Source organism: Eptesicus fuscus, chromosome 2, assembly GCF_027574615.1.
Source record: "Eptesicus fuscus isolate TK198812 chromosome 2, DD_ASM_mEF_20220401, whole genome shotgun sequence".
In the NCBI taxonomy this organism is placed as follows: domain Eukaryota; kingdom Metazoa; phylum Chordata; class Mammalia; order Chiroptera; family Vespertilionidae; genus Eptesicus; species Eptesicus fuscus.
In genome coordinates, this window is record NC_072474.1 from 92,312,151 (window position 1) to 92,331,218 (window position 19,068).

Sequence of the window (19,068 nt, forward strand, 5' to 3'; positions counted from 1 at the left end):
TAGTTTTGATTTAGAGTGTCGGTGTTTCCACCGCAATGGTAATTGAATTCAGATGCATTTTCATTTGTTCACTAAGTGGAAAGTAAAAGAAATAATTCTTTAGAACAGAGGATTTGTCAGAGATTTAAAGAAATGGCTGGATGGAAAGTTGTCACATTCAGATTGCTCCCCCTCAAATCTTCTGTTAAGTTGTGTCTTTTGTTGAAATACTTTAATAAAATGAGGCATTCATATAGGGACTTCAAGGGTATTAATAGAATCTATATTGGGATTTTTCTCTTAATTAATAGGGTTAAGTTGGTTTTTATAGTTCATTTATATGGATTTGAAGAAACAAACGAGTATTTTGTCATACAGATGTATGTAAAAGCTTTAGGTATTCAGGTAATGCTTGACAGTAATTGCAGTGTAAGAGTGGGTAGATTAAAATCATGCTTATGACCAGTCTTTTCCACATTAATATTTTATGAGATAGTGATGCATTTGCCTTCAGGTCCCATTGTTTCTTGTTCCCTGCAGTTTAATCTTTCATAGGAGGGTAGGTTTCTAGAGTAGAAGGACTATTTTTATACAATCCTATAAAATTCCATTTGTTTTGGAATTAAATTTGGACTATGCCACTGACTGTCTATGGGTTAAGTTCTTTTTCTGAGGCTCAACTTTCTAGCCTATAAAATAGGAAAAACTATATCTATTGCTTCGAGTTTATTAACATGTTTATTCATTCCAGAATCTGGGATAAATATTAAGCATGTTACACAAAGTTTAGTGTTCTCCCAGGCTTAGGAATCACTACCAGATACGGAGGATAGAGAGACATGTGTTGTTATTGGAAGAGTGAAAGTCAAAATAGTTAACCGATTTCTGGCCCATCAGAATGGATTCTGACTGTAAACATCTGGATGGTCATCATGGTTCTCACTGGATATCAGCCTGTATTGTCAATATCAGCAAATCTGTGTTTGACCTGGGATGATTTGCAAGGAAGCCCACTGTGCTTCCTAGTATAAATCAATGCCTTCTCCTCTGAGATGATCAGGAAGGGACACCTCCTTCATATGATGGTGTGAGCCTAGCCTTCTGCCTGGATTCCTGTCTCAAGGGTTCCCGTTTTCTTTGGGGACCTTGCTAATCATCGCTGCCAGCAGTGTGGCAGCTCTTTGGGAACCGGGCTTTCCCATTTTCTATTCCATCCCTAATCTGGAAACAGGTCCTTAGTTCCTTATAGCAGAGAGAAGAGGAGTTCATGACTTTTCACAAAACCTTGAGAGTCGCATAAAATTGGTTACTAGATACGTTGGCCTAGACCCATTCTCACTGGGTCCTGTACAAGGCTGCCTCTCTGGCCTGACCCCCGACCCCCAACCCAGAAGTGACTGTCAGCCCATCTAGGCATAGAGCCCAGGCATCAAAGAGACTGAGGCCCTGGAAGACGGAGGAGTCCCCTCTTTCTCTGCCAAGTCTTTCCTTGCTAGTTCTCATTACTTACCTCAGGCTCTGCTCTTCCCAGGATAATTGACACTGGGCACTCCACCTCTCACAGGGCAGGCCCTAACCCCTCCCACAGGGATGGATGGCAATAGGCACAGCGATCAAGAGCTCCCGTATAATCCTGGGAGGTTTCTTTCCCATGGCAGGGGTGAGTCGGTGGAACCATATTGGGCATATACTGGTGTAGTTAAAAGTCTTTAAGTAACTGTGTTGTGATCACCTCAGACCTGTTAGTTTGTCTGTCATTAAAAAGACAAGAGATAACAAGTGTTGGCGAGGATGTGGAAAAAAGGGACCCTTGTGCATTGTTGGTGGGAATGTAAATCGGTGCACCCACTATGGAAAACAGTATGGAGGTTTCTAAAAAAATTAAAAGTAGACCTACCATACGATCCAGTGATTCTCCTGTGGGAACATATCCAAAGGAAATGAAACCATTATCTCGTAGAAGTATCTGTGCTCTCCTATTCATTCAAGCATTATTTTTACAACTGCCAATACATGGGAGCAATCAGAAGTGTCCATCAACAGCTGAATGGATAAAGGAACTGCAGTCCATATAGACAATGGACTCAGCAGTGCCTATTGGTAGCCTCTATGATGGAAGAGATGTAGACATAGTTATGTCATATAAATTTTTTTTTAAAAATCATGTGTATAAAAGGCTTAATTATCTGACAGAAAATGGCCCCTCTTCCTATCTAGCCTTTTTCCTTCAAGTCTAAGCCTTCCGAGAGGCCTGACCCAGTGTTTGTCCAGATCTTCCTGTGTCTTGGTTCTCCAACAGCTAAGCTCCCTGTTGCCAGTACCTGTGTCACATGCTTCATTTCAGTTCCACGCCTACCACAGCCTCCTGTGTGTGCAGTAGGCGTTGAAGGATTGGCGGTTCATTTGACTTGCTCTCAGTTACTACTTTTTCAAACGAGGGACGATATTTCCCCATTTTCTACTTAACTTAAAACTTCACCGACTGTCAGTTTACATTGTGTGATATTGGTGAAGTCAATGACACGTTAATTGTATCTTGTCATATTTGTTAAATTCAGATTAAGACGGTGTTTGAGAGATTATATAATCCAATACAGATTCTTACAGTGAAATCTAAACATCTGCTACTTCTGATGATTGGAAACAGAACCCTCGCGGGACAAAGGTGAAACCCCTCTGGGTAAATTTCTGGCCGATCCCGTTAACCATTGCAGAGCGGGGGGAACAAAGAATGATTTCTGTATACCTGAATACTCATTCACACTTTGGGTACAGTGAGTCCTTTTTGGAAATAGCTATCGAGGGTTCTACCATTTTGAAATCCATTAGCTGGCTGTGAATTTGCCTCCTTTGTATTTGTGCATAAGAAGCCAACCTTACTTTTGAATTTCTTAAAAAGATAGTTGGAGCCCTGGCTGGGTTGCTCAGTTGGTGGGAGTATTGTCCTGTACACCAAAAGGTTAAGGTTAAGGTATATGCTGGTCCTGGCACATACCTAGCTTGTGGGTTCGATTCCTGATCGAGGGGCATTCGGGGGGCAACCAATTGATGTTTCTCTCTCTCATAGATGTCCCTCCCCTCCTTACCTTTCTCTCTAAAAAGTCGATAAAAACATATCCTCGGGTGAGGATTTTTTAAAAAGGTAGTCTTGGAAACAGCTTTTGAGACTGGTTTCTTGGAATCCCCCTCCGCTTGCCCCTTTTCTTTCTTTTCAGAATTGTATGTTGTTCCCTACAGAGCCGTGCTGATTATATTGTGTATTTACTTGGAGACACACACCTATTGCTGTGCATAATCACTGTCCATTGTGATCCCCAAATGAAAGCATGGTGCAGATTCTGAAACTGAGATAAATTTATCTCAGCTTTTCAAAACACGCTGTGAACACAGTATAGTTCACTCAGACAATGGTGGGATGAAACTCTTGTTTTAGCGGCCATTGGATATTTCATGGGAACTGACTGCACAGCATATATGATAAAGATGGCTTGGCAGTTGACAGAATCTGAAGTCGCATTTACATCACCAGCGGAGATGAAATAAATTGTTGGCCAAAGTGATTAGTAGCCTGAATTCTGTGACTGAGGGATTGATCTCTTGGCAGATCTTTATGACGTAACACCACAGGCAGGGAAATTATACACATTGCAGTTATTTTGTAAACCTCTCCACAGGGGGAGTATGGTCCTGTTCTGTACAACTAACAAAAACTGCGCTTGTGCTTTGTCATGCCTTTAACTGTAGCTGTAGCTTGTCCTGAAAGACTTGCTCCGTTTCCAGAAACAATGGGCACCACAGAGAGAGGCCTTCTTTCTTTGCATCCACGTTTCTATTAATGCCATGACTGTTTTATGGAGCCCTTCTGGTCGCATCCACAGTTTGTTCTAAGCTATCTATCTTAACTTCTAGCTTCGTCCGCAAAATTTGTGTGGTTAGCCTGAGACATGTGCAGATAAATTGCCTGGGGTTCAGCTTCCTCAGACTGGGAACTAAATATGCTGCAGTGGCTGAGCTGATGGATGCAGCTTTTCAGCAATATTGATGTCGCTACAGTCGGATATAAATCTTTGCATGCCTTGGCATGCATTTTCATATTCATGTGCAGTTCTTGACCACTGGTTTCCAAATGGCTTCATCCCTCAGAAAGCCCTGTTTTAAGTAGAAAGACAAAGAAAATTGTTCTTCCTCACCCACTCACAACAATACAAATGGTGAGCGTAGTCTTTTTGCCAGACGCAAAGAGCGGCAACTCCCCCGTTCACACACTGATTACAGTCCCATGGCTTGTTGTCAAGTCAGTTAGTGGTTTTGAACTTGGAATGTGTTTCCTAATGGGAGACACCAATTCAAAGAGTAGCGGAGCCTATTGAAACTTCTTTAACCCGTAACGTTCCAATAGCATCGTTTTCTTTGGACCTTTAAAGCCCGACCTTCCCCCATGTTTCCCTGTGGAAAGATGTTCTTGGTTCTGCTTTGGTATCTTTTTAAAAATATATATATTTTATTGATTTTTTACAGAGAGGAAAGGAAAGGGATAGAGAGTTAGAAACATCGATGAGAGAGAAACATCGATCAGCTGCCTCCTACACACCCCCTACTGGGGATGTGCCCGCAACCAAGGTACGTGCCCTTGACTGGAATCGAACCCCGGACCCTTCAGTCCGCAGGCCGACGCTCGATCCACTGAGCCAAACCGGTTAGGGCTGCTTTGGTATCTTAAGGAACATACACATTTTATTCTTAACATCTGTAGACAGCCACATGTCTCTACCTGTGTATCCTGGGGCACCATATCCGGCAGCGTTCTTAGAAGCGGTGGAGACTGGCTGAAGGATTTAAGCAGATAAGTAACTTCTGAGAAAATACTGGGTAGTTTCTTGAACTGCTGAAAGTTGGGAAAAGGGCAGGATCAAATAGAGACTAAACAGTCAGGTTCATAGCCAAGGTCATCTGATATGATGAGTTCTCTGCAGGATGGACCTGATCATTGAACATTGGGCCATGCTGGTCCGCATGGACCACACTGTTAGCTACCAGACACTTGCCACCAACTCTGTCACCTTAGCCTTTACTGCCTCTGGGCACAGGCTGTTGTTACCATTGCTCTCGGCCTTGATAATGCCCTTCTGCCCCTGCCCCTTTGTGTCTCCAGCTCTAGATGTAGGGCTGGCCAAGGCTAAGTCATGTGCCCATGCCTTAGCTGCAGGGAGTTCTGGGAAGGTGAGCATCCAGCCGTATTCCCTCTGTGTCTGAAGGTGTGCCTTTCGTCAGTACTCATGCGATGAGGAATTCTCCAGATACAGGAAGGGGGTTCAGATACTGTACTCTCCATCCTACCCGCCTCTGGAAGGACAAATCTTCACTATCAGACGCTACAGTGGGGCTCTGGTAGAAGGGGGGTAGCCAGCATGTTTATCCATCTGAAGCCGCAGTTAATGAAATCAGTGACGACGGCGATGGCTCACTTTTTCTGTGCACTGGTGGTGTTCAGGGACCGCTTCACCATGTGTTACTAAAGCCAGGGGGGTGATTTAATGATTTAGGCATATTTGACCTCTCACAGTATGTTCCTTACTACTTCAAGATAAAATCAATTAAATTGAATATTAGTGGTTTGATTGGGAGGAGCAGATTAAGGTTTATCTGTTTCCTTACCCTATATAATAAAAGCCTAATATGCTAAGTGTCAGGTCATCCAGTCAGCTGTTTAACCAATCAAAACATAATATGCTAATGATATGCTAAGGCCACTCAACTGCATGCTATGATGTGCACTGACCACCAGGGGGCAGACACTTTGACTGGTAGGTTAGCTTGCTACTGGGGTCCGGCCAATCGGAACTGAGTGAGATGGGCCGGACACGCCCTCAAGCCCTCCTGCGGTCCCTCTCTGGCCCTGATCGTGCACCAGTGGGGTCCCTTGGCCTGGCCTGTGCCCTCTCACAATCCGGGACCCCTCAGGGGATGTCGGAGAGCCAGTTTCAGCCTGACGGTGGAATGACCGGTTGCTATGATGTGCACTGACCACCAGGGGGCAGACGCTCAATGCAGGAGCTGCCTCCTGGTGGTCAGTGCACTCCCACAGGGGGAGGGCCGCTGAGCCAGAAGCTGGGCTCACAGCTGGTGAGCTCAGTGGCTGTGGTGGGAGCTTCTCCAACCTCTGCGGCAGCACTAAGGATGTCTGACTGCCAGTCAGACATCCCCCAAGGGCTCCCAGACTGTGAGAGGGCACAGACTGAGCTGAGGGACACCCCCCCCCCACCCCCCAGTGCACGGATTTCATACACTGGGCCTCTAGTTTATAGTATAAAATGAAATTTTACATTGTCAGTCTTATATGGTTAGATGGTTTAATCACTTTCTACCCTTTTAAAATTTATTTTTTATTTGCAATAAGACATATATATAGCTTACAACTTTCTGCCTGCTTATTTGCATTATTCCCACTTCTCAGAGGCAACCACTTTCAATTCATTTAGCTCTTTTTCTAATATTTACTTCCATATAGCTAATTAATATGTTCATATTGATATTTCTTGATTTTTAAAAATACCTGTTTTTATTGATTTCAGAGAGAAGGGAGAAGGAGAGAGAGATAGAAACATCAATGATGAGAGAGAATCATTGATCGGCTGCCTCCTGCACACCTCCCACTGGGGATCAAGCCCACAACCTGGACATGTGCTCTCGACTGGAATCGAACCCAGGACCCTTCAGTCCACAGGCCAGTGCTCTATTCACTGAGCCAAACCAGCTAGGGCGATATTTCTTGATTTTTTTTTCAATTTTAGACATTAAATATTGAATTCTAATTAAGGAAGATAAGAGGTTAGCTCTCTTTTATTCTCCCTCCATTAAATACCTATCATTTACATTCCAAGGTAGTTATATCTCAATTTGTTTTCACTGTATTTTTCACAGCTAAGTTATGCATGTACTATGGCTTGATTTTCTTTCTTGTACAGCATATTAAAAAATTCCTTTTTTTAAACTCAAATTCTACTTATATACTACTTATTCATCCCCAAATTATCAGATAAGGTCAAATACAATGGCTTGTCTCTCAGTTCTTGTGTCTGTGTGACATTTTCTCTGGAGCCTTCCGCTTGCCTGCTCCATTCTGGACTGTTTACTCTTGAGGCCTCAGGCACAGCTGTTGGCCAGGAATTTGCCGTTACTCTCACCTTGGGACTTCTTGACTGACCTGTTTATGCTGCATGGCTTCACTCTTGGTTTCTTCTCTCTTTGGGGGAAGCACATTGCCCAGTTGCTTCTTGAGAAAGAGTATGTATGATGTAATTTTTCTTGAGTCTGGCATGTGCGAAAATATCATTTAGTTTCTCCACACATATGATTGATATAAAATTAAAGTTGGAAATTGTTTTTCCTGAGAGTTTTGGAGGCCTTGTTTCATTTTCTTCTGCTTCTAATTTTGTTACTGAATTGTTGGATGCTTTTCTGGTTCTGGTTACTTTATATGTGACGTGGGGGGAGGGAGCGTATTTAGTTTTTTGTGTTTTTTTTAAATGTTCTGAGGTTTCATCATAATGAACTTGCACTTTCCTAAGGTTCTGTGCCTCATGTTGGCTTGCTTCTTCCTGACAGTTATAGTCTGTAGGCATTTACGTTTTTCCTGTCCCTGCTTTGAAGACTCACTCATCTTTGGCCCATCTGCTTTCCATTTTCAACCCCCCCGCCCCCAATTAATTTTCTCCTCTTTCATTGTCTTTCTTCTTGTGAGTTTATCTCTGCTTCTTGCTTACTGTCGTTGAGTGGAGGGAATGGAGTTAAGCACATGATTGTAATCTACCACATCCAACTGAAAATCCCTACTAATGAATTTTTGAGATTTGGTCTTTCAATTTGGATACATGGTTGTCTGGTCCATTAACGAAGAGTTAATTAGGTTACTCTAGGATGGATTCCATTTACTCTACTTTTTAGTTCCATTCAGAGATTGTTACTCTCACTGACACAAAATGAGCTAGGTGTTACCCGTTCTTGATTTGAGTATAATAGGAAAAAGGGTCAGTTATGTCTAAGGTATAAATTCCAAGTTTGATCTCAAACCCGTTCACAAGAATAACATGCAGTTTCCTATAATATAAAGAACTGACTTTTATTGCCTGGAGTGTTCTACAACCATAATCCCAGTTGGGTCTGTCTTTTTTAGATTTCCTACTAGTTTGACTTGAGTTGTGTTCAAGCTGGAAAAACATTCTTTTCTGAGAACCATTCTCTCCTCTGGTCCCAGTTGTACTCTGCGGGATGCTGAGTTTCCATGAGGCATCTCTAGATTCTATAGGAGAAAGTTGGACCATGACATCCTTCTCCATTCCTAGGATAAAATCACTCAAGAGTAACTCCTGTAAAATACAGAAGGTTTTGTAATGTGCCAAAAGGCTTACGTTATTGAACACCACAGCAGAATCAGGACCAAATACGATCTTTCAACTCTTTCCTTAAATTTTATTAACACCCTAATTTTAACAGTAGTGACTGATTTTTTTTTTTTTTTTTACAATTTTTAATATATTATTTAGGTCTTTCAAGAATTACTGTAAATTACTATAGGCCTTATTCAACCATTGTAAAGCAAAGGGAAGCCAATTCAAATTTTAAAGGCTTTGTGTCCTGCAGCATTTGAATGAGTATAGGGCAGTGGTCGGCAAACTGTGGCTCGCGAGCCACATGCGGCTCTTTGGCCCCTTGAGTGTGGCTCTTCCACAAAATTCCACGTGCGGGCGCGCACGTACAGTGCAATTGAAACTTCGTGGCCCGTGCGCAGAAGTCGGTTTTCGGCTCTCAAAAGAAATTTCAATTGTTGTACTGTTGATATTTGGCTCTGTTGACTAATGAGTTTGCCGACCACTGGTGTAGGAGAATCTGATCTGATTCCCAATCTAGAGTTTGCAGAAACTTAAAAAAATAATGATATTTACCTTCACATGATAGAATTAATATTTCTTCTGTTTCAGACACCTCATGTTCTTTGTTGGTAAATGAAGACTGAGAGTATGTACAAGTTCTGAGAGGAAACATTTCTATTTGAAGGTTCCTGTTCTCCTCGCGATAGTAGGAGTGCCAGGCATCTGTCTTCCTGCTAACACTTGCTAGAGGTGTTGCTGCCTCTGGGCAACAAGGAGGAAGTACTTCTGTCCTTCACACCAGAAATAGATACTCTTTCTCATTAGCATAACTCAAAAGATCATGTTTTTAATGAGATGGGTGGATCCCTTGTGGTTTTCACAGGTTTAACTATCAGATTATGTGTTGCAGAGCTCGGAGAAAAAATAGCTCTGGTAAGGTAGGTAACGGGAATTTTACTGAAAGCTAGAACAGCAGCAACAACTTTGTTCTTTTTCTCTCTCTGCCAATCTTTTGACCTCTTCTTCCTTTTATTTTTCATGTATTACTTTTGATGATGCTTGAAGGGTTCACGTGTCTTGTTTTAACATAGTTAACATGTACACACTTCCCACTGTACTTTAACTTCAAAAAACCACCACCAGGGGTGAAAATTTATTTGCCGGGAGAATCGGATGTGTCAGGATGTAGGTAAACCGTACACAGTCTAACTTGCATTAGGCAACTCTGCAGAGTATTGTGTATTACTGTGTTGGCTGTTGGAAAGAGAAAAATTGATTCTTGGCTGATTTTGGAAAGTTCTTCCTGTGTTTTGGGGAAGTGGAGCAAGGGAAAGTAAAGAGAAGAAAGTAGACGTAATTTAAGAGAAATAAGTAATGTATACTAAAGTGTCTTGTAAATAACAAAAGATGTTAGTTGCTGTTATTGCAAGGGTTTAGCTTAAATGAGAAAAAATATCCACAAAGATTCAGTAAAGAAAACTGGGAAAGAGAGAAAAGAAATAACTTGGATTAAAAAAAGTTAATAAAGAAACAAAGTAGGAATGTCATCATGGGGGAGTTGTACAGTTTAGTTTGTGTTTTTTTTTAATCTGAAAAAAACATGAGTATTTGTACTTACTATTTAAATGGTTACATTGAAAACATTTTATTTATTAACCAGAAGAAAAGTTCCATCGAAAATAATTGGGGGGGGGGGGAAGAGGGGGAGGAGTTCTTATCATAAGAAGTGGTGGGGATTGGGTGGAAACCACCAGGCATATGACTTTCTCAGCTTTAAATAAAGATGGGTAAGTCATAGGGGGTTCTGTACTGTGATTCCACTTAATTAGGTTTAATTTACATTTATTGATGCCATCTGCGCCTTTCATTTTGTTCTCATTCACACCTTTGCAAGGTAGGTATGATTAACCAACCCATTGTACGGATGAGGCATGGAAGGCTAATCGACATGCCCACAGCCATTTACTTCCCCGGTGACAAAGCCCTCCTTTCTTTAGGTTTTGGGTTTATTTCCACAGATGCTTCACGCCAGATCAATTGATCTGCTGTGTTTCTGGATATTCAGCTTATTGGATTTCTCTACAAGGCGTGCTTGTTAAATAACAGTGGTCACTTACAAATAACACCTCCGGGCCTGGTTTTAGGCTTGGCTGTGCTTGTACAAATGACTTCAGATGAGTCCTACTTAAGGATTAGTATTTGAATCCTCCAAGAACCAAGGAATAAACAAAAAAGACATTTCAACTGCCCAAGTATGGGTGCAGAGTCTGAGCACTGTGCCCTTCAGATCTTATCTGCAGCTGGTATTTTATGTTTAGTTCTCTTACACTTTTTTATTTTATTTGGTTTCCATAGCTGTCTTGAAGAAGGGAAAAGCTGACACTCTGGCAGCAATGAGACTTGACCCTTGAGGGCAAAGGAGAGGCGATAACCAAACGATTAAAGGCTGACAAAATTATCTCCCAAAGCATAGCAGTCAGAGGCTTTGAGTAAAAGATCGAGCAGCCCTCTGTGCTTCGGAAGGTTGTGTTGCCTTTACAGGAGGTTTAGTTGGTTACCAGTAGCATCCACCCAAAGTCAATCTTATGCCCTGTCCCTCTATTGCATTCGTTTATCTTCAACTCACATCCTGACTCTGCTTGTCTTTAGACCTGGATCTGTCACCTGGATTCACCTTTGACTCTCCAAAGAGTACTTATATCTGTGCTTTCCTTGGTGTTTGAACGTTGGCCATTTCTTCCTTTTGACTCTCAGAGTGCTCTGTCATTTTGATAAGAACTCCCCACCCAGCTCTCCTCCTGGTGGTAGAAACCCAACTTCTGCCTCGTATGCACTGGGCCAGCTCCTTTTCCTCGGAGTTAGTATTCTCATGTTCCAAGGGAGCAAGATCATTGACAGTCATATTGATGATCCTGTGTCACCAAACAAAGGTTAATTATATTCTAGATTCTCTGAGAAGGCATTACCTTTTAGGAAAAAAAATGAATTCAGTATGGTTGAAAGTAAACTCACTTTTTCAAATAACTTAGATGAGTAGTCCTTCAACTATTATGAAAATCTTGATCATTCTCAATACTTACTCCTTGAGCTTTCCAAGTAGCAAGATTATATAGTATAATAACTGCAGAGTGATTCAGAGAATTGTAAATGTTATAGAATATATTATTTTTGAAGAACATTACCAACTTTTTTAGTAGCTTGCACAGCTTTCATATAAAAATGTTGCATTAGCCCTAGCTGGCTTGGCTCAGGGGGTAGAGCATTGGCCTGCAGACTGAAGGGTCCCGGGTTTGATTCTGGTCAGGGACACATGCCCGGGTTGTGGGCTTGATCCCCAGTGGGGGCGTGCAGGAGGCAGCCGATCAATGATTCTCTCTCATCATTGATGTTTCCATCTCTCTCTCCCTTTTCCTTTCTCTCTGAAATCAATAAAAATATATTTCAAAAAATAAAAGGTCAATATTTTAAAAAATGATGCATTAAATAAAGCCATTTTTTAACATTTTGTTTACAAATTTGTTTTTTAGGTCAATAATAGCAAATGCGTAAGTAGAGACATTATGATGTCATAAAATATTTGGAAAGGGAGATAGTAGCACAAGTGGTTATTGACATGAAATGTTTACTTGAGAAAATTCTTGGCATTTTTGCCCCACATCAGCATAATGGGAGTTTGTAGGAGAGGCCCAGCATTAATGTGTCTGTTGAGGATTAATGTCCTTGTAGAGCACTTGTTAGTGAATATATTATGAATAGTATCATAAATATAGTAATTAAAAAGTTGCACACTAAACACTCTGTGGATTGGCATAAACATTCCTTTTGTCCCCTCGATGGCTTGCATTCAGGTGAGTAGTGCATTGTTCGTCTTGGTCTCTTAGCATTCTTAATCAAGAATAGAAAGAAGGATGGCTGTCTCAAAGAGTTGTTTCCTTCTCAAGATCTTGCTGATCAGATGGGCAGAAACACTGGTTGTTTTCAGGACCGAGTTATTTTTTAACAGCTCAGAAAAAATGTCACATAGTACATATAGCAACAACAACAACAATATCCCACTGTTCCCTTTTGAAATTTTTATTATTAAAGTTGTTTTCAGACAATACCATAGTGTGCTGCTGTGTGATGTGTAAAATGTATTCAGTGTGATCAGTGATTCCTCAAAGCTTGTGTGTTATAAAAGAAGTGAAATGATGAATAATATAAATATATATTAGTACCAAACCATAGACCTGTGAATTTTCAAAGAAGCGAGTCTTCATTATCTTATTACTATCTATTGCCCCAGTGGGCTGAACCTGAGCAGGTTGCTGTGTTGAAGCAGCGTCTGGGAGGAGAGGCATCCTGCTGTTAGGAGTAATGATGTCCTGTCCTTCACGCAGAAGGATAAGGAGGAGGCAGACAGATGTAAAGTGGGCAATTTCCATTTCTTTGTGTGCTCCAAATGTTCGCACCTACCTGTTTTCTCATTTAAGAAGCATTTTTTTCATAATTTCGTTATTTCTGAATCCTCTTACTTAACACACAATATTTATTTATGAGATCATAAAGAGTTTCTTCTGTGCAGAGAGAGGAAAGGAAATGTAGTTGACTGTGATTTGCAGCTTGGCTTTGAGTCAATGAGGGTGGGAAAGGAAGGAACAGAAAGACTATTTCTGGTCTCATTATTTAATTGGTCTCTTTCTTAGTTGTGTGAACCCTTCACTTATGCGTTGGATTACTGATTAATCCCATGTACTGTATATTGACTGCTTGTTATATATCCTTGCCCTGGGGATACAAAGATGAGTGGCCCAGTCAGTAGGCATCAGATGGCTTTGGAACCTTCTCCTGGCAGAATTCAGTGATGATAAGGTGCTTATCTAGAATTCTAAAATGCTGCCATCTTCCAAAGATGGCCTGGAAATGTTCATGTTAACAGGATAGACAAACTGGAGCAGCCTCAAAGTTTCGGAGGTCGCAAAGGCTGTCCAGGGAACATAGAATCTACTTTCAAGGCGTTTTCCATTTCATTAGATTTTCTAATGAACCTTGCTGCTTTGAACATGATTGGAGTGCTTTCCAATACCTCCACCCACTTCTGAATTTACTGAGACTGGAGGTTGAAGAGTGGGCAGGATTCTGAAGTGGGAAGCCAATGGCACTGTCTTAAGAGGCATTACACTAGGAAATCTCAGGGGCAGGTGCCTCTGCCAGCTCCATTCTCCCCTTGCCTTTATATTCAAACTAGAGGCCCAGTGCATGAAATTCGTGCATGGGCAGGGTCCCTAGCGGCTGCTGGCTGCCAGCTGCCGGCCAGGGCCTCCCTGACCCTGGTTGCCTGCTGCCACTGCCAGCCTGGGTGGGGCCCGGCGGGGAGGGGGGGGGCGCTGCGGGCAGTTGGCCGGCCAGCTGGCCCCACCTCCTGGTCAAACTACCAGTCGAGGGGACAATTTGCATATTAGGCTTTTATTATATAGGATGTCTGACTTTATTTTCATTAGGTTAGTCATGCTAGGAGGGATCTTTGAATTGAAGCATCTTAAGAAGCCTTATAAGATGGTGGGTAGTAGTTTCACTTAATGAAACTATATGCAAACCTTTGGAAAGATTGTCATCCAGAACCTAAGATCATTTTAAGAAGAGTGTTCTTCTGAATCTTTTGATACTATTAAGTTCTACTATGGGTGTGCTTATTTCACAAATACCCTTTTCCACCTTGATATGTACTAGCGGATACAGTATTTATTTTCATTAAAATGGGCTTGAACTACTTTAATTTTGCCAGAAACCAAGATTTTCAAGATCTGTGTCTCCAAACCATTTATGTGTCAGCTCATTTCAGCAAAGTCTTGCCAGCTATTATTGACAATATTGATGTCATTTGGTATATTGATTCCAACATCCCAGTGCTGTTGCCTACATACTTACTATAACCACATTTGTCTTTATTCCTCTAATTCTAATATTCTCCTAATATCAGAAGGTTGTGGATTCCACTTCCGCTTCAGGGCCAGCCCTTCCCACCTCCTTTGGGATCTTATTCCATCCTTGCCTCCTTCCTCTTGTACTCTCAACCTTTCTCTCCCTACCGATTCCTTCAGCTTCTCAATGTGGACTTCCATCAGCACGTATCTCTTCCAGCAACCATCCATTCTCCTTCTACTCTTCTGCTGGCTCTGTGATCTCTGCCTCCTCCCTTCCACTGAAACCTCCCTCAGTCAAGGTGGCCAGTGACTGCTTGACTGTCAAGTCCAAAGGTATATTTTTCATCTCTCCTCTCTGTTCATCTCATTGTATTCCATGGCACTTCTCTACCTTTCTCCCTTGGTCTTGTTCACAAGACCTTCCTCTGCCCATTCTGTCATTGTTCACGTTCTCTAGGGTTCTGCTTTTAGCTCTGATCCTCCAATCTTCTCCTTCTATCCAAGTTCCTTCAGTGGCATCACCCACTAACATAATTTCTGCTACTTTCTGTGTAATGATCACTTATATGCCTTTATGTTTTGCTTAGGTTTCTTCTCCAAGCTTCATACTCAAGGATATCTGGGCATCCCTCCCTGAATCTTCTACACCTCAATTTCTAATGCCCCCAACTAAACCCCTTATCTTCCTTATTAAACTTGTTCATTCTCCTGCATTCTCTACCTCAGTTGTCTCTTCTCTCCACCCACATAGAGTCATTTTTCCAAGTTGTTTTGCTTCGGCATCTGGATGTTTCCTCAGTCCTAATTCTTCCTCTCCTTTTCCCTTTCCTACTTACTTCCGCTACCCTTATCCCCACCCTGCCTCTCCGGTCTAACAATTAAACTGGCCTACTTGGTCTCCCTGCCTCCACTCTGCCTCCTTTGGATCCATCCAGAGCCAGTTTCCTCCTTTGGAAACCCAGACCTAACCCATCAGGGGGTGTCTGTAACCAGGATAAAGTCAGAGTTCCTGGGTATGTGAGTAAGGTTATGATCTGGCTTTAGGCTTCTTTCTTGGCTTCACTCCCCACACCGAATTACACCATGCAGTTTCTTACCTGCTTTTCCATTGTCTTGTGCCCCATTACCAGCTTGGCGAAGTCCTGCCCAGCCTGAGGACATGCCAGGCATCCCCTTTTTGTTGGAAGCCTTCCCTGACCTCTCCATTTCTGGGCTGGGTGCCCCTGCTTGGCGTGAATCTCAGCCGCTGCCCCATCCCACTGTCCTACCAGGTGCATTGTGTGTGTCTCTAGGCCCCACTAGACTTCACTTTCCTTAATGACAGAGCCTGTGTCTTATTCCTCCTTGTAGCTCCAGTGTCTAGCACAGTGCTTAGCATATAGTAGGGATTCAACGAGTGGTTTTTAAAGGAAAAATTAATAATGACAGTAAATCATTATTTATGACAGTTGCATGTTTACAAAAATGGGCAAAAGTAATCTATGCATGAAGGGAGCTTCTGGGGTGCCGATACTGTTCTGGGTTTGACCCGGTGTGTTCAGTTTAGGAAAATCCATTGTGCCGTCCACTTGCGGTATGTGTACTTTTCTGTATCAATGTTAGATTTCAATAAAAAGTTTTTCTAAGAATCAGTTTGTCGGCTTATCTACCCAGTACAGAAAATTTCCTTTTTTCCTTTCAAGCTCTTAGAGTTTTCACAGGATATTAGTTCAGATGTAACAGCAAAGAACCGGGCTACTGCTGTTCCTTTTCGTTAAGGAAGAGTGAGATGAAAAGGCATAGGTAACTCACGTGGGATTGCCTGGTCTTCCAGAGAGGGCCAGCGGGCCAGCCCTGCTGGGTAGACATGCAGTGGCCTGCACTCCTGTCACACTTATTGCAGGGGCCACATGCTAATCGTCAGCGAGCTCTGTGCCTGCCTGCAGGGACAGGGAGAGCGCCTCGGATGTGACCATGAATAATTCATAAATGTAGTTATCTGGAAATTTGTGGTCATCATTAGCATTTTAATGAAAAAAATGCAGTCATCATTCTCAATCTCTGTTTTGTTTCTACTTTTTTCTCCTCCCCCACCACAGCAAACCCTCTCAGTCTTCCTGAGTAGTGGAGACTCCCGAGGCCCCTGCAATGTGCTGACTGGTCGCTATGGGCAGACGGTACCCGGAGGCTCACTGTCATCCAGGCAGCTCATGTATGTATGGGATTTCTCTCCTCTCTCTCTCTCTCTCTCTCTCTCTCTTTTCTCTCTCTCCCTCTCTCCCTTTAATTTCCATTGTAGAATATGACAGGGTGCTGAACTGGTAAAGGTTTATATTTAATTGACAGTATTTAGGAATGCAAGAGAGTGAATCGCTCTAGGGTAAATGTTTAATATTGAATGATGAGAAATTAGAATTTTTTATAATATATTGGCCCTATAAGACCAAGAGTGTATATCAGCAATCTTCCTTTCAATGCATCCAGTCATATAGAGGGTTTTGTGTGTGTGTGTGTGTTTTTTTTTTTTTTTTTAGCTTTCCTTTTTCATCACAATATATAACATTTGGACCAATAGCAATGCCATAAATTAAAAACATGTCCCAGTGACTCTTTGAATTCCTTGAAATAAAAAAATTCATGGATTCAGAAGAGAGGTCCTCTGGGGATGTCATTGTTGAACACGTGTCAGGGAGGGAGGCCCCAACTCTTATTTCTTAACATTTTCCAAAGAGGAAATTCCTGACTGCCTCAGTGATGACTTTTAATGCCTCACAACACTTAAGTTTTTCCTATCATCATCTTTGGGGAATGGCTACAATTGTACCCTTTTCCTGTTTGTCACTACCCCTGATTCACTTAGGAGAAAAATGATTATTGCCCATGTAATGTTCCTTTTTATTTCTATAAAGGAGAGTTTGTCTCAAACATATTTTTTGTTCCCTTTAGTCTTTCAGCTAGCTGTTTAGATATTTCTTTGTTTTTGTTGCTTCCCTTTGAATTTCTGGAATTTTAGCTTCAAATCAGGGTTGTGTTTGGGTGTGTAATTCCCCAGAGTGCCTTTGCTTCCATGTCCCGTGCAGTGTTTTGCTTGTCCATATCTACCTTTAAGTCCCTTTTTCTTGTACAGTTCACTTTTTTCTTCATAGGAAAGTTAGAACCCCCCCCTCAAAGCCATACCCAGACAACAGCTTCTAACATCACCCTAACAGCCAGATCATTGGGAGCAGTATTGGAGGGAGAACTGACAACAGGGTGAGGATTCAGACCAAGCACCAGGGTCAAAGCCACAGGAGTGGGATAGACAGCTTTTCACATGTACCTTAGCATCCTCCAAGGCCATTACTGAATTACTGTAAAATGAACAGTTTTCATAGTGAACAACATCACAAAAAGTTCACCCTGTATACTGTAGTCCAGAGGTTGGCCAACTATGGCTCATGGCCAAATTCAGCCAGGCTCATTTTTTTGTAGGAGCTAACAATGGCTTCTGTGGTTTTAAATGGTTACATTTCACATCTATTTATATAAAGAGCCAGGGTCGTAACATCCAAAATGACCGAAGGCTCGACTGAACACCAGGCTGCGCGCACAGCAGGTGAGCGGGCTGAACTGCTGACCTCTCGGGGGGGAGGGAGAGAGAGAGAGGGAGGGAGAGAGAGAGAGAGAGAGAGAGAGAGAGAGAGAGAGAGAGAGAGAGAGAGAAAGGTGGGGCTGATCAGCAGTGGCAGCCAAGCCTCTCTCTCTCTCCCAGAGGTCAGCAGTTCAGCCCACTTGCCAGCAGCCTGGGGTGGCTGCTGATCAGCCCTGCCTCTATGATCAGGCCCGAAGATAGGCCCGGAGATGCTGACTGGCATAGAAACCGACCAATCAGAACCAAATCTGGGTGAATTGCAAGGAGCCAATGGCTGCCTAGGAGGTGGAGCTTTTGATGCTGACTGGCATAGAAACTGACCAATCAGAAACTAATCTGGGTGAACTGTGAAGGCAGAACCTAAGGTGGGGCCTGAGGAGGGGTTTTAAGGGCAACAGCTGTTTGGTGTAAGGTGTAAGAAAATGATTCAAGTTTTTAATGACTGGTTTGGCAGTATAGTGTATATGGCTGGCTATCAGTCCAGATATAGGGGTTATGTGTTTTTGTCTGCCAAGAGCATCTCCTCCTGCTGAAAAAGGCTCCCCCCCTCCATTTCATTTAAGCAATCCTATCCTATATAATCTATCTATACTAATAAAAGGGTAATATGCTAATTAGACCGGGTCGACCGGCCATCTTCCAGATGTCCAACTTCCTTCTAGAACAAAGCCATGGTGGTGAAGTCTGAGGCAGAGGCAGTTAGGGGCGAGATCAGGCCGGCAGGGGAGGGCAGTTAGGGGCGATCAGGCAGGCAGGCAGAGGCAGTTAGGGGCAATCAGGTAGGCCAGTGATGGCGAACCTATGACACGCGTGTCAGCACTGACACGCGTAGCCATTTCTGATGACACGCGGCCGCTGAGGCGGCCGCATGCCGAGGATGAAACATTTGCTGCTCCTGAGGATGCAACATTTGCGAAATAATGTTTTTTCCTCAAAGTGACACACTACCCTAGTTATGCTCAGTTTTTTGGCGAAGTTTGACACACCAAGCTCAAAAGGTTGCCCATCACTGAGGTAGGCAGAGAGGTTAGGGTCAATCAGGCAGGCAGAGGGGCAAGGTAGGGGCAATCAGGCCGGCAGGGGGGCAAGGTAGGGGATATCAGGCCGGCAGGCAGAGGGGTTAAGGGTGATCAGGCAGGCAGGCAGGCAGGCGCATGGTTAGGAGCCAGTCATCCCGGATTGCGAGAGGGATGTCCAACTGCCGGTT

At 42.8% G+C, this 19,068-nt stretch overlaps 1 protein-coding gene across 1 annotated transcript in view; it reads left to right on the forward strand.

Annotated features, from left to right (window-relative positions):
* The window catches only part of APBB2 (amyloid beta precursor protein binding family B member 2), a 339,921-nt gene that overhangs the window by 115,590 nt on the left and 205,263 nt on the right, over nucleotides 1–19,068 (forward strand). The window contains exon 4 of the mRNA XM_054729387.1: nucleotides 16,330–16,442. The gene's annotated coding sequence lies outside the window, so the exon portion shown is untranslated. The remainder of the gene's footprint in view (nucleotides 1–16,329; nucleotides 16,443–19,068) is intronic.